We start from the raw sequence: 25227 nt of genomic DNA, 5'->3' as shown, positions 1-25227 counted from the left end.
TTTCCTAACGGGCAAAGCTAAGTAATATATTGCTTTGGGATATACAAGCAGGTGGCAAAACTACAAAGAAAAGCAAAGGGACAATAAAAACCACACTTAGATGGTAGACACTGCTGGGAAGAAGGCCAGGGGATCCAGCGAGGGAGGGGCATGCCAAGGGCTTCGACATTACCCGTCAATCTCTAGTTCTTAAGTTGAATGATGGGTTCCTTTTATTATCAGGCTTTACAAATTAAATTCATTTTATAAAGTCCCTTTCATGGATCAAATATTTAAATTTATTTTAGAAGGACTATCTGTAAGGTCCCTAGAGTACCAGACTTGTATCTGTTTTTATTGGAAAAAAAAAAAAAAAACTTTGGATATTAACCTTTATTTTTCATTTTAAGGGGAAGTTATTCTGAATACCTCACCTAAGCGTTTAATTTTAATTATATATACAAGCATGCAAGTTAATTACTAGTCTACTCATTTTTTTTAAGTTGTACTATGTCAATCCAGAACTGAAAATAATCATTTTCATTAGAGAGCCCATGATTCAAACTCTTTTTCCCATTCCCTTTATTTCTTCAGAAGCCTTGTAAATAAGGTGTAAGACCTTATTTGTATTTACACCTTGTAAATAAGGTGTAAATAAGACCCAAAAGGTGGCTTGGAGAATGGCCAATGACTCTTGGAAACTCTCTTCTAGGAGGTTAAATAGGATTGCTTTTTGCAGTAAACCTTAAAATGAACTAGGTATTTTCTTATCATAAGCAATGCCTCCATGGAATGACTGGGTTTAAAAATCAGGATTTGAGATGAGAGCTGTATTGTTCATAGCTGGCGAGGTCCAAAGACTTCCTGACGATGGCCTTCTGAGAACACTCTGAACCCTCTCCCCAGTGTGGGTCATCTTTAGGCCAGGAAGCTTTAAGTTGGAGGGGGAAGACATGGTTAGCTTCTTCATGCTCTGCTTTAACCTCCTTCTCTGTCATTCTGACCCTTCCATTGTTGAGCCCAGACAGAGAGAATATAGGGGAGAAAGAACTCAGCCCTATATGGTAGGTCACATTTGTAATCTGTGTTATGAACTGAATTGTGTCCCCTCATAACTCATACATTGAAGTTCCAACCCCCAAATCCTCAGAATGTGATTATATTTGAAAGAAGGTCTTTAAAGAGGTAATTAAGTTAAAATGAGATCAATTGAGGTATCTCTAAATATGACTGGAATCATTATAAAAACAGGGGATTAGGACACAGACACACACAGGGGTCAGACCAAGTGAAGACACAGTGAGAAGATAGCCATCTACATGCCAAGGAGAGAAACCTCAGAAGAAACCAACCCTGCCACCACGTTGATCTTGGTCTTCTAGCCTCTAGAGCTGTGAGAGAATGCATTTCTATTGTTTAAGCCACCCAGTTCACAGACTTTGTTATGGCAGTCCTATAAAATTAATACAACTGGTATTGAGGTTCCCTCTATATGTAGGAAAATGGGTCATTAAAGTTTCTTTTCCTCATTGGGTAATTTTATAGGTTTCTGGGGATCGTCCCTTTAGAACCTCTGGACAGTGCTCCCTGGAAACAGGCAGGATCTCTCCTCTCTCTGACCCAGACAGCTGCTTACTACTGCCCCTACCTGCTCCTAACCTCTGGGCTTCTAGTAATCCACCCCGTAGATTTCTCTATAGGACTACTTTTGTCCCTCCATGTGGTTCTCTTGGGAGGTATACTTTGTAAAAGATCCCAGGCTGGCTTCCTAGCACAGGGTCTGATTCTGGAAAACGGACACCTCTGACCCATCATAGGAGAAGCACAACTAGATCCCATCCCCTGATACCCCTGGTTGTGTCTTCTTTCCATTGCCAGCCAGCCAGCTCTTGGCGCAGCCTGCCTTTGCCCTCCATGGGCAGGACTTACACACTAATCCCTACATTTCCCAAATTCTGGGAGCAGATTTGAAATTCTCCAGGTCACCTCCTTGAGGTTTCCTTCATTTGGCTTAAGGTCACAACCAGGTATCCACTTCACTGACTCTCCCTATGTACTGGGTGGGAGAGAATGCCTCATTTTCCAACACGTGCTCCAAAGAAATCTTTGCTCTCAACACTTCATACACCTGTTTCATGCTGGTATAAACATTTTAACTATTTCCTAGGAGGTCCTATATCAGTGGTCTAGAACCTCCCTCCACAATACGTGCCTTGGTGCCACCTCCATTGTTCTAGGTTCTGGGGCTCCACGGACTTTGGTGAGTGGAAGTTAACATCTAGTTCCACTTCATTTTCCTGCTGCCTACTTCCCTGGATGATACGAAGGAATTCATCAGTAGAAATGACTGAGAGGCAGAGGCCACACACAGGCCAACAGAGGGGTGTGGGGGTGGGCTCGCTATAGTTTCTCCTCTCTGTAATTTGGCTGGATGATTTATCCCCAAAGAGTGTAGCTATTCCCTACACCCCATGGAACAAGGTAGAAGAACCAACCCATTTCTTGAAGAGGATAACCTAGACAATAACCCAAGAGGCAAGAGATGATGAAGCCTGGCAGTAGCTGACGAAGAGCCCTGGAGCCCAACCTTCTCAGAGGCAGGAGTTGAATCACATTCTGACTTTGAACTCCAAGCAGCTATGGTCAGTGCCTTCTGGGTAGCAGGTAATCCCTGAGTGCTCCTTAAATGGAATTCTAAATACATGAGCCACTGAGAACCTGACTACCCTGGGGTTTGTGAAGGAACTAGTGAAAATAGAGGGCAATTGATGAATTTTCATGATGTTTTTGACTATTTAAAAACAAATTTTAGTATCTGTGGGAAATGATTCAATGCCAGAATATTACACTTATGCGGCGTGTGTGCACCCCATGATTTTGCCACAATCTCCCCTTCCTGGCAAGCTTTCCCACCACTTTCCTAGCACTGTTCTTCACACACACATGGTACTTCTATCTAGACCACTTCTGCCCTGTCATCCTCCATCCGTCCAGCTTCAGCCCCTACATGACCCTTGTTCATCCCCACTCCTCTGAGTGTGGGAGCTGTCTGCCCAGATCTGTCCTGTGGCCCACAGCACTTTCTCCCTTAAATTAGAATTAGCTTCTACTGAACCACTTGAATTACCAGATAGTTATGTCTTATGAACCTTTGTACCCCTCATAGGACCCACATGGACACATATGTAGAAGGGCACATTACGAGCGTTGAAAGAATGTTAGTATACATGTGTGTTTTAACAATGTACATAATTTATTCTTCAGTGATGGGAAACATGGACAAAGGTTAACTCATACTTTTGATTTATAGATCCGGCCACAGTTATTGAACATAAAAGAAAGTCGTGATTTTTTTATGGGTTTTTTTTTTCAAAAAGTAAAAATATGCAGAGAAATGCTTATAAACATTTTTGTAAATCTGCTATCCTCATTAGCAAATCATATCTTATATCGAGTCTACAATAATGAGTAAGATAAATCTGATCACCTTATGGCAACACTTCTCCTGTGAGCCCAGCCTTTATTATGACAGGTGTTTGGTTTTGTTTTTAATTTGTTTTTACTTTTGTACAGTAATCAGATGAAATGTCTGAAGACCTATACAGCTACTTGCTTATTCTTGCAAAGTCTTAGAAAGCACAATTTTTATCAAATTGATGTCCCTACGTATTCAAATCTTGTTACATTTTTAAGTTCCATTTTCTTACAGAGATTGTTTTCAGACACACACCTTCAAATGAAATAGGATTAAGGAACAAGAACTTAGACTGGTGTGTTTATGAAATGAAAACATAAGGAAGGAACCCATCCAGGGTTTTAGACACACACCAATAACCACCCAGTTAAATATTATAACCCTAAACTTGCATTCACATCCTACTTCATGGTTAGTCAAACACTGTCGCATGTGATGGCACATGGTGTTGGCTATCCAACAGCTATCCACTCCCCACATTTTCCTTGCTTACAGAATACCAATAATGGTGGACAGTCAGGCAATGGTGGGCAGGCTGGGCCCTTCTGACTTATGAGGGGTAAGTTTTAACTGTTCCAATCTCCCCTTCCTGCTAGCTTTTGTGATTAGGCCATTGCATTCCATGGCCATTGCCTTCCACTTTGCAGTGACTGGCCTAGGCACAGGGACATGAAACAATTCTAGCCGTAGCGATATAAGGGGACGTCTTCTAAGGGACTTTTAAGAAACTCTTCTCCTTCTTACAGAAAGGACACAAATATAAAGTGCCAACCCCCTTTTTTCGACAGTGGATATTGAAGTTGAGAACCTGGATGCCTGCAAGTGTGGCAGCTATCCAGGGCCAGTGAGGGATGCTGCCAAAGCTGAGAATAGCAGAATAGAAAGATGGGAAGAACCTGAATTCTTGATGATTTTTCTTTTTTGAGCCACTAAATTAACTACCCTGGAACTTCTTGACTTCCAGTTATGTAAAAAACAGTACATGTTCCTATTTTTAAGCCAATTTTAGTTAAGATTTCTGTTACTCGCTGCCAGAAGTATCTACATATTGGATCTCATTAAATTCTCACAACAATGGTGCGAAGCAGGCATTTTACAAATGAAGCAAATAAAATAGCAAAAAATTGCAATGGCTATGCCAAGGTCACATGTCTATAAATGGCATAACTGGATCTGAAACCAGGTCTCATTCCAAATTTGGCGTTTCTTCCCATGAAACCCGATGACACACACAAAAAAGCCTAGAGCAAGAAAACACACTGTCAAATCATTCTGACATCCTTAGCAAGTAAGTCTAAGGCAAACGTGCCATCATGGAAACGGGCTAGCCACTGAGTATAAACACTAGTTCTGTCAAAGACTCTGATATTATGGCTGAACCACTTAACATTTCTCAATTAGGAGACTCTTATTCTTCCACTGTAATTTAAAACAACTGATTTAAAGACAAATCTGGAAACATTAAGTGCCAGCCAATTGCCTACAACTGTTTGGCACCGTGGGAGATGCACAATAAACCAGATACTAGCTTGTTCTTAAGGCATCTGTGCACCTGAGACTCTGAGTCACAGATACTTGAAATAGCTGGAGAAACACACTCATTCTTAGTGTATTAGCCTATCGATAGCCCATATATTAGCCTTTATGATGCCAATGACGGCAAGATAGATACCAAACATAGCCACGAAACGCAAAAGTGGTATGGATCCCACTTTTAGGTTGTCCAACGTCACTCAATAGCTAACAAAATATCTCATAAGCCCGTGGGTTAGGTTCAACCATATGAAATTGCTAATATCCAACCATCTTCCACCACAATAAAAGGCAATTTTGTGCATTTCAACCTTGATAGGTTCAGTGATGAAGCAGAAAATAAAAAGCTTTCCGTGCAGTAGGGGAGCAGGAACATAAACTGGCAATAACAATACCATGGACCAGTGCTCTGGAGGAGTACGGGTAGAGGGTGAGGTAGGAAGACATGGGGAAGACACTGAACCTAAACTTGTGGGATCAGGGAAGACTGCTCTAAAGAGGAAAGGCATAAACTGAGCTCTCAGTGGGAAATAGCCTCGATATAACTGATTTCTTAAAGCTCTAAGAATGTGTATTTCTAAATGAATGTTCATACTCCTCCCCCAACCCACCCCCGCTCTCCTGCCCCTGGCCATTTTCACCCATTACGCATATGTCTAGAGAGCCAGCTATTTTATTTTAATTAATTCTTTTAACAGGCTTATGTTGAGTAGTTACACAGAAAACATGTAATGCATGCTTTAATAATCACCCCATCCATCAAGGTGAGAATTAGTATCCCCACTTTCACTAATGAAGACACAAAGGCTCAATCAGATACCCAAGATTATGTAGCCATTTAGCAGCAGAGCCTGGAAAACATTATGGTAGGAAATAAGAAGAAAACAAAAGCGTGATCCCCGTATAATCAATGACCTAAATGTCCTTTGTTTAAAAACAAACAAACAAAAAAACAAGCAAAATTTTTTTTTAAATTCTACTTGAAGGCAAAAAATTATTGGGGCACCCGGGTGATTCAGTTGTTGGGCATCTGCCTTAGGCTCAGGTCCTGATCCCAGAATCCTGGGATCAAGCCCCAAATCAGGCTCCCTGCTCAGCAGGAAGCCTGCTTCTCTCTCTCCCACTCTCCACTGCTTGTGTTCCCTTACTTGCTGTCTCTCTCTGTCAAATAAATAAATAAAATCTTTTAAAAAAATCATTCTGGGGATTCTGGGGTGGCTCAGTCAGTTAAGCATCTGAGTTCGGCTCAGGTCATGGTCTCTGGGTCTGAGAATGGAGCCCTGAGTGGGGCTCTGCACTCAGTGAGGAGTCTACTTCTCCCACTCCCTCTGCCTCTGCCTCCCCAGCGCCCCCCATCTGTGCATCCTCTCTCTCTTTCTCTCTCAAATAAATAAATAACATCTTTAAAAAAGAAAAAACAATTCGGCATTACCTTGTAAAGTGAACATTCATCAAAAGACAAAAAATCTATTCCGGTCACTCACCCAAGACTAGTATAATTGCCCTGACTACCACCCAGATGGTACCCATGAGACTTAGAGCTCCAATAAACTCCAGAGGACCAAGCCAGAAGTCAAATTAGTCAGAAGAAGGGCTTAAGATGCTTCGGTCCTTTGACATCACCTCAGAAAGACCATCTGAAATGTCTAAAATTCCATAAAGAGCTCCATTCACAAATGATAACCATGTAAGCCCCTTTTTCCAGGAGTTACCATGAGATTGCAGGAAAGTGGAGCTGATAATGACTTAAATTCTGAGATTCTGCAGACTCTTCAGCATAAATCTACGTCCTCGTCTTGGGAAGCCCATCTTAATGGCATCTCTTAGCTTTCCAGGCAGCTAGTGTGACCCCGCAACTAAGTCCTATAAGAATGTGAGCAGGAGTGACACACACCATCTCTGAGCCCTGGCCTTCAAGCAGCAGGGTGGCCCGGGCCACACTCTGGCTGCCCATCTCACAGACTAGAGGTCGATGACAACAGGTACCTAGGGTGTGGCCGAGCCACAAAATGGAAACTGCCTGGTTCTCTAAATCACCACGTGAGATTAGCAGCCCACTGACCAGGAATGCCCGCTTGTAGCTGTTATGTGAACAAAAAGTACCTCTGTATAGTACTGGAGCCGCTGTACATTTTTGGGGTCTATCCATCACAGAAGGAGTCCAATGCCATAGACAGTGGCAGAACCAGGTCAAGAAGCAGGTATGCAGCCTCTTGTGAACTAAAGAGATTTATGGAACAGATGGCTCTGACAGAGCCCCAAAGGAACTCTGCCGCACATCTTGTGACTTGGACCAAGGGGCGACCCGCTGCTGTACCTGGCTCTGAGCGCCAGCTGCCCTCAGGTAGGGGGTACCAGGACACAGCATCTGTGGAGGACAGAACTAAAGAATAAGCAAATGAATGATCCAACTGACTGTAAAGTCTTTAACAGGACAATGAACATCAGGGTAACAAGAGATACTCAAAATAGTAAAATAAGAGGAGGAAATGAGAAATGTTTGATCGCGCTTTGATACAGGTTTTATTGACCATCTGAACAGTTCTTAATGCAAAAAAAAATTTATGTCCCTAAGTAGCCAAAAAAACTGTAAGTAAGATGACCTTTTATTTATAGCAAGGATGGCTCTGAGCATTAAGTTCTGTTGTATTTTTTTAAGTTTCCAAGTGAGGATTGTTTTTATATATACACCTTCAAGTGAAACAGAACTGAAGAATAAAAACCTTGACTTACGTGTACATGAAATGAAAACTGTAGGGAAGGTACATGTCTGGGGCTTTTTTTTTTAAGATTTTATTTTTAAGTAATCTCTACACCCAACGTGGGGCTTGAACCTACAACCCTGAGATCAAGAGTCTCATGCTCCACCAGCTGAGCCTGCCAGATGCCCCTCTGGGGCTTTAGATACAATTATAAGTATATGAATGGTACTGAGTTACTTGAGACTCTTTGACTTCCAGAAATTTCCAAATTGGAGATGTGACCTAAGTATCAGTAAATCAATTATTTGTGCTTTAAAGTTCGTGAAGGAGAAAGGCAAGCATATTACATTGGAGGGCAACCCTCTAGGGTCCCCTCCCTCTTTGGGAACTTTGTACTATCACTTTACTATCACTCATAAACTTTGCTTTGCAAAAAAAAAAAAATATATATATATGTATATATATATATATATATATATATATATATTACATTGGAATCAGACCCAGTGAACTGTAATTTTTTTAAAAGATTTTATGTATTTATTTGACAGATAGAGATCACAAGTAGGCAGAGAAGAAGGCAGAGAGAGAGAGGAGGAAGCAGGCTCCCCGCAGAGCAGAGAGCCCGATGCGGGGCTTGATCCCAGAACCCTGGGATCACGACCCGAGCCGAAGGCAGAGGCTTTAACCCACTGAGCCACCCAGGCGCCCCGTGAACTGTAATTTTTAAATAAGATAAGAAACCTTCAAGTTGAATCTATAGAATAATAGGACTGGATGGGATTTTAGAAAGCTTTCTCCTCCATATCCTAATTAAACATGAGGAGGTTTAGGCACAGAGAAGCTGAGTCACTCCCAAGGTAAAACAGCCTTTTGGTGGGGAGAAAAAAGGAGAGAAAAGCAGAATAACTCCAGAATTGCTGACTCCCAGACCTGCGTTCTTCGGCTCTGATAATATAAAAGGAAGATCACACTTAACTTCAGAAAAATACTTGAACTATACTTCTAATTAGTTAAACTACACTAAGGAGAAAAGAGGTGCGACCTAAAATTAGAACCATCTTAAATTGGCCAGGATACATTTTGTAAGAATAATCTCACTGAGCTTAAGGAAATTATTAAAGACATTTTTAAAACATTGCCCTTATTCCTTCCACTATCTCCTACCGCTATTATTATAAAAATCTAGGTCTCAAGTAATGAGGTATATATTTTCTTATTTAGAAAAGCTAACAGATTATTTTTAAGCATCATAATGGTTACACACTTTCAATTACACAGAGAAAAACATCAAATCCCTTTTAATTTTACCTTTCTTAACCCTGAAGGATATTTCTTCCAGATTTCACCAGCTGATACAATTCAGATGGAAAAAAGATCCTTTATTTATTACTTAAAGGGAGCTGTAAATCAACTGTAGACCTCCGGGGGGCGGGGACAAAGAGAAAGAGGGAGGACTCATTTGCTTATTAGGTTTCCATAAAAAAAAATTAAGAATAGCAAGCAGATCTGAATCTGCCCACAACTGAAGCCTTGTAACAGTTGCTACTGAAACATTAAAGACTTCTTACAGACAAACTGCAATCAACCTAACTTTCTGTTGTCTCGCATACGTACGTGCTGCTCCCATTGATGAGATGTTATTAATAAAGGAAGAGATGGCTACAAATTAAAGCAAGCCCTGCCTAATCACATTAATCCACAGCAAGTCAAAGGCTTCAATTTTCGAAATAATTTTGGGCTTAATGCCTTGGAGATGGGCAGACTGTTCCATTGAGGCAGCAGCTGGTCCAATTTAAGCTGCATTGTGAGGCCGGAATTGTCAGGTCCTTACAGAAACAAGGAAGCCTGACAGTTTTCAGGATGCAACCAAAACTGCTGAGACAAAGGAAATTGCAAGAAATTGAAAGGGCTCTGTAACAATTACAAGGCGGCCCACTGTTGGGGGATTGTATGTGATTAACCAGCTCTCACTGTCAGGATGGGGTGGCGTGTGCTCTTGCAACCGGGCCCCCAGACGTGGAGCCCCACACAGCTGCTGCAGGGAGCATAGTCACAGAGCCACTATGTCGGGTTACTGATGAGAACAAGGCCTGCCCGTTGCAGAAACAGGGTAAGCATGACTGGGGAGGCCAGCTTACGCACTTTGCGTGTCCCCTTGGTAGAGACAGTGGCTGCACTGACCCCCCTCCCCTCCCCAGTACAGGGGGCCCAAACAGGCAACAAGAAGGAAACAAAGGATGCCAAAGCATTTGAGGGACAGAAGGGACTCAACCCTGGGTACCAGAGAACAGGTTTTCAGCAGGAGGATTTTGACTTTTAATCTTAAAGATTTTCTGTGCAACAAAACTAAAAAGTAGGTCAAAAAAAAAAAAAGAATGGAAGGAAGGAAGGAAGGAAGGAAGGAAGGAAGGAAGGAAGGAAGGAAGGAAGGAAGGAAAAGAAAAGAAAAAGGGCTGGGCTGTGAATCAGGAGATCTGATTTCTCATCCCAGATGTGCAACTCTGTTTGTGTGATGCCAGGCAGTTCCCTTTTTCCTCTGGGCCCTGCTTTCTTCATGCTTCAAACCAAGGTTCTGGTTTTGTGTTCCACGGCTCTATAAACGACAGAGGTGATCACCTCGTATTTCCCAGAGCATCCCCTTGTACTTATAGATTTTTCTAACACACTGGGAGATGCCACCACACAGAGGCCCGAGAGCTCGCCATTCCCTGTATGTACTCCACCACTGAACAATGGAGAGGCCCCACCAAGGAAACGCTTTGCATGGTTTCATTTGTTTTAGCCACTCAATTCTTTAAAATTCCCATGTGTCAGAAAAGAAAACATGTCCAGTTTCAAATAGCAAAATCATCCCATTCACACCCTCAGACAAGGCCTGAACTAAGGAAGTAAGCCGTGAGAGACTAACAGACCTAGATCCTAGGCCCGGCTCTTCTGCTGAGACAACTGTAGGCTACCTTTCTGAAACTTTATGGTAGAATTACTTTGGAGTCCCTTAAGTACAGCATGTTGTTTTCTCGTTTTCAGTGCTTTGGTTTTGTGGGGTTTTGTTTAGACTCTTTGCTGATATCACTTCTGTCTCTCTGGCATGTTACAAGGAATTTCTAGGAAAAGGGCATCTGAGGGGTGTCTGGCTGGCTCGGTTGGTAAAGCATGTGACTCTCGATCTCGGGGTCATGAGTTCAAGCCCCACGTTGGGCCTAGACCTTACTTAAAAAAGAAAAGATTTTAAAAAAGAAAAATGGGGCACCTGGGTGGCTCAGTGGGTTAAAGCCTCTGCCTTCAGCTCAGGTCATGATCCCAAGGTCCTGGGATCGAGCCCTACATCGGGCTCTCTGCTCAGCGGGGAGCCTGCTTCCTCCTCTCTCTCTGCCTGCTTCTCTGCCTACTTGTGATCTCTGTCTGTCAAATAAATAAATAAAATCTTTAAAAAAAAAAAAGAAAGAAAAATGACAGCTGGAATAGAAAAGATAGCAAATAAAGCATATCTAATATATAAATTGAATAAAAATAATGCCTTTGTATGTAATGTTAATTCTGTAATAGTCCTAGGAAGTCAATAAACACTGGCTCAAATAATATTAGTTTTGAGTGAAATAACTTCGTTGAGTTTTAAGACAACCCAAAAGAGGATGGATGAGTGTGCAGAAGGATGGATAATGCAGAGATAGACACAATGGGGAGACTGATGGATGGATATACAAGCACACCTCACTTTGGGTAACAGAGGTATTTCTGAAAAGTCCGTAGCTTCTCCACATTGGAATGGGCCTTGGAGATCATCTCTCTCAACCTCCTACCCCAGCTGTCCTCTCAAACTCAGCAGAGAGTCAACCTGGCCTTAGTGTCAAGATAATCACAACGTGTGGTGATTAAGTGTCCAAATTCCTCAGGGAATCTGCCAAAACCACCTCCCATAGTCTTGTTCTCTCTGAACAACACACAATAATGATTTCCTCCCTCACATGGCAGTTCTTCAAATATCTGAAAACAACTAGCATGCTCTCCATTTCCCACCACACATACCCAAGACTTTGAGTTAGTGTTTGGAATTTAACCACAGTAGTACATTAGAAGGCTTCTGAATTTAACAGAAATGTAAGCTGCAAAGTCATTGCCTCTTAGCTCTAAATCCACCCTTCCTTCCTGCTCTGTGATGATGGAGGTGGGCTTTGTCAATGCGCTCTTTGCCAGATGCCGGGATGTGAAGCCTTGTCACTAGAGGGTGCCAGAGGGACGCTAGAGGAGGAAAGGGTAGTTCTCTGCCAGATTCCCCTGTGCTTCTCTCATCAGGCTCCTTCAGGGCAGGACTCTACAGGCTTCCCCTCCTGTAGAGCAGTTTCCTTTTATGAGATTCATGCAGGCCTATCAGGATAACTGCCATCTCATCTATAAATACGATACTGTTGGTTCTGGGTCGTACTGTCGGCCCCCAACTCTCTTTATTGGGTTGTGCTTGAGGTAAATTTGAATCATTTCGTTATCTGCAAATGAACCCTAATATATGGAATATATTATTTACTTCAGTTGATCATAATAATAATCTTAATGTTTTTATTGATCAGTTGAAAAACTGTGCTGTTATATAGGAAGAAGGGAACGAGATGAGATGGTGGGAAGTGGGAAGGTGATATGAGAAAGCTAAGCGTCCATCTATTATTAGTGATTATAATAATTACCATTGTTATTATTATCATAGTTAAAGCTTACAGAATTCTTAGTATATTCCAGCACTTCACATACAGTGACTCATTTAATCCTTACAAGAGTGTTGGTGATGACAGTAATATTATTTTCCCTCTTTTATAAAACTTGGAATTGAGGCACAGCAAAGTTAAGTAATTTGTTCAATGTTATACAGCTACTAGGGAGTGGAATGAATGTCTAAAATGGTCAAACTAACAAACAGCAGTGTAAATGCATTATTTGAAGACATGGTGGTCACTAATACAGACTTCTGGGGAGTCGGATTTGGGGCAGAGTAGAATAAGGAAGAAGAATACTGCTTTTATTTGCAATGGCAATTGATTTTTAACCTCCTGCATATAAAAAAATCTTATAAAATAATCAATTCACAATAGTTTAGACTAAAGTAAAATTCAAATAGGTTCTATTGCGTGATAACTTGATCCTACCTTTAACCTCAAATCTGTATATGAATTGTAGTTATTTTAAGAATGAACCTGATGACTTTATTTTGCTTTTATTTGGCCTACTTTTGAATAGACCCTCATCCTTCAAGGTTACTTTTATCAATCCCAAAACCCACCCTCCTACAAGAGTCATATTTAAATTAAGAACATTAAAATTTGGTACTTTCTAACCTGTAGAGTTTCTCCTAAATCTGTTGCATTTGCGATCATTCATCCATTCATTCACTCAACAGACATTTAACTGACATCTGTTCTATGACAGGCCCTCGTCTAGTCTCTAGTGACTGGAAGATAAGTCAGACACAAACTCTGCATTAAGTAATATAACAGTCTAGAATAAGATACAGACATGCAAATCTATACAGTATAGACATATGGAGGCTTTACGATAGAATTTGTATTTGAGCTAGATCTTAAAGCATGCATAAGTGTGACAGTTAGTTGTACTTGTGTGTATCAGCTTGAATGGGCCACCGTGTGCCCAGATATTTGGTCAAACCTGATTCTGGCTGTATCTGTCAGGGTGTCCTTAAATGACGGTAACATTTCAATCAGTAGACCAAGTCAAGTAGACTGCCTTCTCTAATTTGGGGGCTCATCCAGTTAGCTGAAGACCTGAGCAGTACAAAAGCCTGAGTAGGAGGGAACTCCTCCTGTCTGACTACCTTCGAGCGGGGACATCCTGTCCTTGTACACAAACTGAAACATCAACTCTTCCTGGGTATTGAGCCTGCCAGCTTTCAGATGGGAAATCATACCATTGGCTTCCCTGGGTCTCCAGTTTGCCCACTGCAGATCTTGGGACGTGTCAGCCTCCGTAATCCTGTGAGCTAATTCCTTATAATAAATTTCTAGATCAATAGATAGATCTACAGATTGATCAGTGGATCAATCGATCGATGGATCACCAGCCTATTCATTTTGTTTTTTTTCTGGGAAACCCTGATAAGTGAAATAAGCTTTTGTGAGGTACAAAGTGAAGAAAACTATTTCAGATAAAGGAAACAACCTTTTGCCAAATTTTGGAGACATGAAAGACTCAGCATGCTTGGCTAGGGAGTAGAAGAAACTGAGGAAAGAAAAAGGTTAAACTGTGAGGATTTAGAAAAGAATACTCATGGAAATTAAAGAAATCATTTAATGGAATTCCATGGTAAACCATTTTATAAAAGAAACAATCCCCTTTGTAATGCTAATAGACAGTTGATAAATCTGAATTTTTTAATAGAGATAAAACTACTTTTAATTGAATTTATGGGCAGGTGTTTCTTGCATATAAAATGCACAGTAATCTATTCCTAAAATTATGTGTCTATTTACTTATATTTTATACTCTGCATAATTCCTAGAAAGATGGTTATAAAGAATTTTTATTATGGAAGTTTTCAAACATACACAAAAGCGAAAATAATAGTAAAATAAACCCCAGTTACCCACCTATCCACCAAATGCAAAAATTGCCAACATTTGAGCATACTTACTTTACCAATCCCTTTTCTCTTTCTTCCGTCCTTTTTCTTTTATTTTGTAGTATGTTAACACAAATTTCTTACATTGTTTCACACCTAAATACAGTCATATATAGTTACTAAAAAAAAAAGGATATTTTTGTTCATAGCTCATTATCTAAACTAGCAAAATTAATGGTCATTTCTTAGCATCATCTAATTCCCAGTCCATATTCAAATTTCTCTGACTATGGCCCCCCAAAAATGTCCTTTTTGAGTTTTTCTTTTTTTCAAATCAATTTCCATCCATGGTCCACACAACTTATTTGATTGTTATGTCTCTTAAATATTATGTAATTGACAATGCTTTTTTAAGTTACTGACATATTTAAGAAACCAGGTCAGTTGTCTTTAGCATAGCCTACATTCTATTCCTCATTGCTTCCTAATGGTCTGTGTATCACGTAAGGGATTTCTTTATCCCCTTTATTTCACGATAACTGGATGTTAGATCTAAGGTTTGGGCTTTATTTAGGTACAAGGATTTTAGTAAGAATTCTTCATACATAGGGCTGTACATTTCATCTTACATCAAATCAAGAGATGTATAATGTGTGGCTGCTCCGCTTTCAGCGATGCTAAGACTGATCAGTGGATTCAGGTTGTGAGAGGCAGCTAACCTGTTCCCAGAAATGTTTAACCTAATGGTTTTAGCAGGGTGAATATCGCCAAAAGAAACTATTTTCATTAGAATATGAAAATGACAAAATGGTGATTTTGCTAGCTCTCCAATTACTTCTACATTAATGCCTAGAATTCTTCTACAGAGATGACTTCCAATCATAAACTGGGGGAATTAAAAATGTGTAAAATAGGAGTCACTATGATTGACATACAATAAATTGCACATACTTAAAATGTACATGAGAGGTTTTAACATAGATATCCACTCTTAAAATCATCACCACAATCTAGATAAGGAACAGATCTCCATTTACTCACATATGTTTCCCCATTCACCTCTGTAATTCTTCCTTCCCATTCCTCACTGGCCATATCCCCACGCAAACATTTCTGTTACTGTAGGTTAGTTTGTATTTCCAGAGTTTTGTATACGTTGAATCATACAGTATGTGCTATTTTTTGTCTGTTTTCTTCCACTCTGCAGAATTGTTTTGAAATTCTCCCATGTTATAAAGTATATCAGTTGTTTATTCCTTTTTATTGCTCAGTAATATTCTACTGAATGGAGATACCAAAATGTATTCACACATTCACCTATTATGGACATTCGAGGTATTTCTCATTTGGGGCTGATATAAATAAAGCTGCTATAAACATTCCTGTACAGGTTTTCACGTAAATAAAAGTTTTCTTTTCCCTTGGGTGAATACCCAGAAGTGAGGTTGCTGGTTCATATGGCAAGCGTATCTTAAACTTCATGACAAATTTCCAAATGGTTTTCCAAAGTGGTTGCGCCATTTTGCATTCCCCCCAGCAGTGTATGAGAGTTGGTATAGTCAGTATTTTTAATTTAATCCTTCTAATAAGTTATAGCAGTTCAGCGTGGTTTCAGTTTGCATTTCCCTGATGACTAATAATGTTGAGAATTTTTAAATGTTTTTATGTGCCATCTGTATGTCTTCTTTGGTGACATACCTATTCAATTCTTTTGCCTGCTTTTTTTTTTTAAGTTGTTTGTTTCCTTAGTCTTGAGTTTTGAGAATGTTTTTATATAAAAACTTTTATTCTTCTATGGAATATAAAAGAGAGAGAGAGAGCTCATAATGAGCTTAAAGCTATTTACTGCCAGAACAAAAATGTGCACCAGGCAGCTAGGGGTTTGAAATAAAATAAAACCCTCTTCTAGGGATGAAAGGAGATCTCTGCCAACTCAGTGTTTCTGTAGTGGTGAAGCCAAGTGTTGGGGAAAGACGCCTGGCTTCCATTATGTTTGGATGCCCTCCTCCTGCTGCACAGATTCCCACACTTCAATACCTTCAGCCTGGCTTAACCATTTTCTCCTTGTGAAGATAAAACCCAAAGACCATGAAATCAACCTTTCCTAAATTCTTTGTAGAGTTAGGTCATATACAAATGAGCTAATGATATACCTTGTGTCGATACTCCATCTAAGTGCTCATAAAATCAGAGAATATCAGGTATGCCCACCCATACAACACTGGATTCCCCTGGACAGCGTCCCTCAAAGGGTTTGGAACTCAAGGTGGGTGACATGGTTTTAGTGACCTTATGCTAGCTACCAGTTACCATCCCCTCCCTCCTTTAGCAGTCCATATGAAAAATCTTGTGACTGGCAGCTCTACTCTGCAAAATTCTCTTTATTACTCTTTATAATTAAACCTAGATTTAAAATTCTATTACATGAATAAGGCAACTAGCAGATTACACATTATTTCTTCTATGGTTTTCTTCTCCAAAAAAGCCATACTCAAGCAGAGAGTCAATTATCATATGGTTTCGCTTATTTGTGGAGCATAAGGAATAACACAGAGGACATGGGGAGCTGGAGAGGAGAAGGCAGTTAGGGGAAATTGGAGGGGGAGACAAACCATGAGAGACTGTGGACTCTGAGAAACAATCTGAGGGCTTTGGAGGGGAGGAGGGTGGGAGGTTGGGTGAGCCTGGTGGTGGGTACATACTGCATGGAGCACAGGATGTGGTGCATAAACAATGAATTCTGGAACACTGAAAAGAAATTTTTAAAAAAGCCATACTCATAATTGCTATGGAAAACAAATAGAAATGTGATCTACTAAACGGTATCATGTTGCCTTTTATATAGAATTTTGCAGCTGGGTGTATTACCCTAAAACACAAATAGCTATTGATAGGCAGACCTTTATTTTATTACTTATAATAGAATCTGGTATATAAATGAGAGGTCCAGAAATAGATACATCACAAAACTAATCTATCCAATAATATTGCACTAAGGAAGTATCAGACTGCCAATATAAAACTTGAATGAGTTTTTTCAGTTCACACAAGAATATATACTTTTATAGCAATGAAAAAAATTTTCTCCTTTGCTGTTCAAGCAATACTATGTACATCTACATTGTCTTCTTTGACACTCATAACAAACCCCTGAAGTGGCTAAGGGGCTCATTTTCCCATGATCACTGAGAGAACAAGTGGGAGCCACAGGGCTGATAGCCAAGTTTTCCGCCTCTAAATCCCATGCTTTTGTCACTGTGCCTCCTGGTTCCCCTAGGTAACAGTATGTAGTTGTCCACATAAGTCTATACCTGATGCATCCAGAAAACTCCAAGAATTTAACAGTGTTGTCCCAACCTCACAAAAGTGATCCTATAATCATTGGTGAATTTCTTTTACACAAATGGGTAGATGTCATGACATATTTCTGATTCTGCTCTAGGTTCTGTTCCTTTAAGAAAAGAAATTCCTTTAAGCCTTTATTTTCCTACTGAAAAGTAGTTGACAAAGGGATATCTTACAATGAAACCATTTAAATGATTCAGAAAAACTGAGAATGGCTCACTCTGTGGTATCATTTCTTTGAGCACAATTGTTTGAGCACAATTGTTTGGATGAATTCTACTCTTTCCCATTATCTGAACACAACGTGTGGCAGCAAATTGCATTTTGTGGTAACAATGCATCTACATTGGCTAGAACTCTATTTTCAACTGCCAATAAAGGCGCAGGAGAAGCATTCAAACCTGGAGACAAATGACTGTGTGAGGAAACACAGGGAGCACCTGCAAAAGGGTTTGTGGGGTACGCCTTATCTATTTGTAGCAATTGTGCTCAAATCTGCATCTTTTCCAGAAAAAAAAAACTAAAAATAAGGGTCCCAAGAGGTGGGGAAAAGATTACTACTATAAAGTTGTGTGACAACCGCAAGAAGTTAAATTGTACCTGAATTTCAGGAGGTTAACATGAAATCATTCTCTTCAATAGGTTAGCTCAGCTAGGTATATGGATATCCATTTCATGGCTTAGTGTGGCCTATTGAGACAATCAGCCAGTAGTCTTGCTCAAAAGGAGTATTGGGTCACAGAGCCACACTAAAAACCCCATAATGGTATAAAAGAAGAACTCAAGGCCTTAACATTTTTGGAGTCAGGGTTATTTTTTTTTTTAATTCCTTATGGTGCAAAACTCATCTGTGTGTATACTTAATCTTACTCAACAGCAATTTACAAAGATCTTACTACAGGCCAGACACTGTCTGATGATAAGGACAGAGTAGTGAATAAGGCAGTTACTAAGGTAGATATTAAACAAATAATTTGTCAGAAAACAGAAGGACGGTGCTTTGAGCATACACAATGGGGGGTGCCTAACCTAATCCAGAGAGGAGAGGGGGAGGTGCCATGGAAATCAAAGACTTAAAGATGAGTAATGACCAGAATAAAGGAATAATGTCTCTCCTTATCTCTTCTACTCTCTTTAGAAATCATTTTTCAGCAACATACTTTCCACCCAAATGCCTTGAGTGCCAATAAAAGCTATTTTGTTAGATAAGAAATGGAGTGTTCCCATTCTGTTTAACAACAAAGAAATGAATTGCTTGCTGTAGTTACAACAGTGTATGACAAGTATTCATATACATGTCCATCTCCTCCTTTAGGCTATGAATTCCTTTAATGCAAGAAATGCCCTTCTCCTCTTTATAGTTATGCATTTAGTTGCTTATTCATCAAACATTTATTAAATGGCACTAGGATTATAAAGATAAGCGTAAGGTCCTGGCTCTGAAGAAACCCTGCCCCAGACAAGGAGGAAGATGATGCTTGTGATGTAGTAGATGCACTGAGGGAATGAGGAGAAGGAGAAGAGCTCACCTGGCCTCAAGGTCTAGGTTAGGTTCAGGAAAGATCCCCGGAGGAGGTAAGGCCAATTCTCATGGTGCCTTCTGAAAGAACGCATACAAACACTTTTTCTCTGTATGAAAGGATGAAAGAATGCATGCCCGCCAGCCATTAACGGTAACACTGTACAAGTATAGAGCATATTTCCTGGTGTGCTGATAAGTGCACTAAAAAGATCTTCTCATTTGGCAGATAAAGAAATTTGTGTTGGGAGAGGCTACATGACTTACTCCTGGCCCCCCCTTGGGTATGAGGTCAGGACAAAAACACCTCTGCTGACCCCCGTCCCAGTGCCCCTTTCTGTACATCCCTATTGCTTTTCAGAAAGCAAGCACACCCGTAGGGCCAGAGAGCAGTGGAAGGTGGAATACTAGAGACCATAAAGAATCTTCAGGGATGAAATGACTAGCTCCAAGACCAACGAACTGTGTCAAGGAACCTGAGTCATACGTCATACCTTGTGGTCAAGGAGATAGCTCTAAGAACTCCTCCCCACTCATGATTACAAAGACAAGCACAGACAAAACCCCAGATACCCCCACAAGGCCCTATTCATTCTCTCCAAATTAACTCCTTCTCTGTCCCTGAGCTGCTCTCTTTAGCCACCGCAGGCTCCCCTCCCACTGGGTCTTCACAATAAGAACCGAAACAAACTTCTCTTTTGGCTGCTCCTATGAATGGCAGAGAGAGTGCCCCACATTGTTTGGGACATAATTACATGATTAAGCACAGGCATCCTCTCCAGGAATTCTAAAGTGCCATAATTACCACAACAGGAGGGGGTGGGGGTAAACAATGTGCAATCATTGCTGTTGACAAGGTTTTGAACTTCAGTCCAGAGCTATGTTTGTCCCCATTAAAAGGGAAGAGGCATACTTCTTACTACAACTATGTTCATATCAAGAAATATAACAAACTATAATCAAGAATATAACAAAACCTGATTGCCCTTAATGACCTTATTATTCTTCCATTAAATGTATTATGAAAACTGGCCAATGTATTTTAGTGGGTTCTTTTTTTTTGAGTGATGTACGTATTTAATGTATGGCTGACCTTTGCATTTAAACATGACAGTACTGGTAGAAGACTCCTACAACCATGTGTGGATAAAGAATCCACATGTCTTTTGCTATATTATACATACATCATGAGACCATGGGGTTCTTACACCATAAACAAAATTAATTCACAAGTGTTCACAGACCTATGAACAAATGTATATGATAAACTATACAACTTCTATGAAAAAAATTGGAGAAAAACTTCCTGCATGTGAGTTAGCAAATATCTCTTAGATATGACCCTCTATCTAAGGGGGTGATCCATTAAAGAATAAATTGATAGAATGAACGTCACCAAAATTTAAACTTCTACTCTTCAAAAGATATTGCTAAAAGAATGCAAGGACAAGCCACAGACTGGGAAAAGTTCCTGCAAAGCATATATCTGCTAAGGGATTTTTAATCATAACGTATGAAGAACCCTCAAAACTCTAAAGTAAGAAAACAACCTCATGTAAGTGTACAAAAGATTTGAACAGACATTTTTACGAAACAAAATATACAGTTGGCAAATAAGCACATAAAAAATATTCAGTACCATTTAGTCATTAAAGAAATACGAGTGAAAATCACCAAAGGATATCATTATACATCAGAATGGTGAAAACTAAAGACGGACCATACCAAGTGTTGATGACGATGTATAGAGAGACTGGTGCTCCCATACCCTACTGGATGAATGTAAATGGCACATCCACTGTGGAAAATAGCTTGGCAGTTTCTGAAAAAGTTAAACATACACCTACCACATGACTCAGTCATTCCATTTCTAGGTGTTTATCTAAAATAAATGAAGATATATAGTCACACAAAGACTTGTATATGAATGTCTGTGGGGGTGTTATTTTATAATTGCCAAGAATGAAAACAATCTAAATGCTCACCAACAGGTAAATGAATGAGGTATCTACACAATGGAATGCAATTCAACAATAAAAAGGAATGGACTATCAATAAATCCAAGAACATGGAGGACTCAAAACAATAAGTTGAATGAAAGAAGCCAGATATGACAGCACATACTGTATGATAGCACATACTGTATGATACCATATAAAATTCTACAAAATGTAAATTTTCTATAGTGACAAAAGGTAGACCAGAAGTTCTCTGGGCCTTGGGGTGGGGGTGTGGGGGAGGACCAGAGGCAGGGGTGGCTGCGGTGAGGGGGATGAGGCACGCAGGAGAAGAGATTACAAAGGTGCATCAGAAAACCTTAGGGGTAATGGATAGGTTCACTATAATGATTGTGGAGATGCTTTTACAGTGTCTACCTATGTTAAAATTGAACAAATTACATACTTCAAATACGTGTATTTACTACATGTCAGTTATACCTTAATAGAGCTGTTTCTAAAAAATGAATACATTTAAAAAGACCAGAGTCCTACCTAGACTTTGCTATAGGATGGCTGGCTGACAATGGTGAGGCATTACTTTTCTTGAGTTTCTATTCCCATTGAGAAAAAAGAAAGGATTCCCAAGGCCCTTCCAGCTCTGTTAATTTGGTTGAAGTATGGGTCACTCGTTCCAGCAGTCATCACAGTTTGTGATGACCTCAGGCACTTTTAGTCAGCCAAAAACCTGACTTCAAGAGACTGCCCAAAGCTGACTGCTGCCTAGAAGGCCCCAGTGACACACCTGTCCCCACCGAATCACCATCCACTGGTTGGCATCTTGTGCGCTGTGTGGATCTCTTTCAAGAACCAAAAATCAGCCATGATTCCATGGGCTGTCTAGACCAGCTTATTCCCTTTGCTCCTTTCTTCTCTCCCCATCCTTGGTGTTTGGCCAGTCTCTCCTCCAGCCAGCCAGTTGATGCCTTAGCCTCTGGTCTGATTCCTGGAATACGGACTGGCCTCTCCCTCATCCAGGACTTAATTGGTTAATACCACCAGGATATTCAGACAAAGCAGCGAATCAGCCACAGGTGAAAAGTGACCAATAACACTCAATGCTTGCTTGCTTGCTTGCTTGCTTGCTTGCTTCCTTCCTTCCTTCCTTCCTTCCTTCCTTTCTTTCCCTGTTTCTCTCCTTTTTAAAGATTTTATTTCTTTATTAGAGAGAGAAAAAGAGAGAGAACAAGCAGGGGGAGCAGCAGGCAGAGGGAGAAGCAGGCTCCCCACTGAGCAAGGAGCCCGATGCAGGGCTTGATCCCAGAATGGCTTGAGCTGAAGACAGACACTTAACTGACTGAGCCAACCCCCAGGTACCCCCAATGCTCTTGCTTTCTTGAATCAAAGTCCAAAACCTCGGTTTGTCATGATTAATCCCAGTGGCCACCCATGACTCAACCAAAACCTCAGCCTCACTCCAGCTCCTGTGGTGGCACATTCTCAGAGATGAGTTTAAAGCTTCCTTTCCCCCTATGGGATGACCTGATCCCCATTTCCCCCATTGCATTTAATCTCCTCAACATATTGGCCTATCTATCTATTTAACTGACTTCCTAGGACCCTCTTCACTGGCTGTGCCCTTTATTCCCAGGTTACTTCTTTGGACTGGATATAGACTACACACCTGGCCCATTCATCAAGGTTAAAGGTCCCTTGAAATTAGTCAACTTCATAACCATATACTCCAAAAAGTACCCCTTCTTCACCTAAGACACCTCAGCTGTGCCCTTAGTCAAGCCCACCTGTTCACCCTGCTCGTCCAAGCAGCTTATTAGGCACCCACTCCAACAGCCAGCTCCCTGCTGTACCCACCTAGTCCCAACCTGGAGCAGCTTTGCCTGGCAACTCTAGCATTCACCCAGACAACCACAAGCCCAACAAACAAGTTGAAACATATCTGGAAAAGTTGCAGAATAAAAAATTTTGAAAAAGTTTCAATGCTGAGTTCCTGAAAAAAAATAAAAACAAACTTAGACTCAAATATATCTTACAAGTACTTTAAACTAGGTACATATAATTTGTAATAGTTGCATTCATTGATAAGATGGTTTTGGACAAATAAAGGGAATGTTATAATATTACAAGAGGTGAAATGCTATGTGCTAATAACTGGAGTTCTCATAGGCCAGTGGGGATGAAAAGACTATTTTAGTCATGACTTAAGGACACATGTATAGTCTGAGGGTGAATTTTAACAGAAGACTGGCTTTTAGAAAAGCAGCTCTTTGGTCAAAACTTTGAAGTCATCCCTTGGTATAAATGTGGAAGGTTTTGCATCCTCTATTGTAAGAAACATTAGCCCATTAAAGTAAAAAGTACTTTCATGAAAAGTAGAAATATAGACCTGAAGTTTGTTAAGAAATATTTTTTTAAAGTAAAAAATATAAATATATGGTCAAATCATCATTTATCTGTGTGAAGAGGAGGAAATGATGGTATGCATAAGCAAATGACAAAGCTTTTAAAATTACTAAAGCTTGTTTTTTTAAAGCTTATTTTTATAATGTGTTGTGTACCTTTTGATTTCTAAAAGCACTGGATATTCTAAGAATTCAAATAGAATAACCAAATCATGCTGTAAAGTCATGCAAAATCACAACTGTAAGATGGGTTGAAAATTATCTGGTCCTCTCCATCTTATTCTCCTACTCAGGCCCATCTTTATTCCCGCCCCAGGACAGGCTCCCTCCCATGGGCCAGTCATAAAGCTGGAGCCATGCCCACATTGGTGGAAACTGGAATAAAAAAAAAAAGAGAGAGAAAAAAAGACTTGAGAAGCATTTTAGTGTCTTAAAAAAAGTCAAAGAATCCTTCCAGAAAGTAGCATGAAAAGGCTCTTGGAGGCTGTCACGGAAAAGAAAATAATATAGTGTTTTCATAAAAAATGTATACAGCATTAACAGAATGCCTGAACATACATAAATATCTTCCTGGGACAATGTAACCTTTTTTTTTCTTTATTGTGGTAAAACCCAGGTCCTTTGATGTAGTAAATGGTGAGCATTAAAGGACTCAGGCTGGAGAACAAGACCACTGATTGTCTACATGTGACAAAGGCAAAGCATAGATCAAAGATAACCCTGTGGTTTACAGTTTGAGTTACTGCCAGAAAAGTAAGGCCACTGATAGGGGAAAAAATGGGAAAGTCAGAAAGAGAAGTTAATTTGGTAGTGAGAGCGACAAAGGGTTTGGGTTTAGCATGTAAAACAATAACTACCCAGCTGAAAAGTGATTTTATAATCAACCACAGAAAATACGATAATGGTTCTAGATACTAGGCATCAGAATAGGGCAAGACGAGCTGTATCAACAAAGCCAAAACCAGTAAACAGACAAAATAATCAGCACCAGCCAAGGGTGGGTGGATGGTCACAGTCAGGGAACAGAATGAGTGTGACATCAGGGAATATAGCCAGGATCAGCTACTATAATCAGCAGAAGGACAAAATGCTCAAGAGAGCAAACCATGAGAGATGAAAATCATGGCACAATCCAGGAAATAGACCCAAGTGAAAAGGAAAGGTGTGAGTGCCAAGATTTAGGTATGGGACAGCCCAAATTGACTTTCTGGGAGAATATTTGAAATAACAGAGCTTGCTCTGAAGTCTGAAAACCCGCCCCCCTACACCCACCCCTGCCAAACCACTGATCTACCAATACCTGACCTGAGCACTTAAAAAGGAGTGGACACCCTGTGAAACAAACTATAAGAGAGTGAAAAGACTACCCAGAGTGGGAGGACATATTTTCAAGTGACATATCTGATAATGGATAAAACACTCTTAAAACTTAGTAAGAAAACAACTCCCCCCCTCCAAAAATGGGCAAAAGATATGAATAGACAACATCACTGAAGAAGATACACAAGTTGAAAGAGCATACAAGAAGATGCTCAGCTTTATATGTCATTAGGGAATTGCAAATCAAAACAACAATGAGATACCACTATACACCCATTAAAATGATAAAACCGCAAAACACTGACAACACCAAATTCTGGCGAAGATGTGCAACAGTGGGAGCTCTTGTTCACTGCTGGTGGGAAAGCAAAATGGCACAGCCACTTGGGCAGGATTCTGGCAATTTTCTACAAAGCTAACATCATTCAACCC

General features: G+C 40.2%; 1 protein-coding gene across 7 annotated transcripts in view; it reads right to left on the bottom strand.

The window, feature by feature from the left end:
• MSRA (methionine sulfoxide reductase A) overlaps positions 1–25227 on the bottom strand; it is a 419310-nt gene that overhangs the window by 171105 nt on the left and 222978 nt on the right. The window lies entirely within an intron of this gene.

This window comes from Lontra canadensis, unplaced genomic scaffold (assembly GCF_010015895.1).
Source record: "Lontra canadensis isolate GAN:19392208 unplaced genomic scaffold, GSC_riverotter_1.0 scaffold10, whole genome shotgun sequence".
NCBI lineage: Eukaryota > Metazoa > Chordata > Mammalia > Carnivora > Mustelidae > Lontra > Lontra canadensis.
Note: the sequence above shows the minus strand (reverse complement) of the source record. Positions and strands in the feature narration are given on the sequence as shown.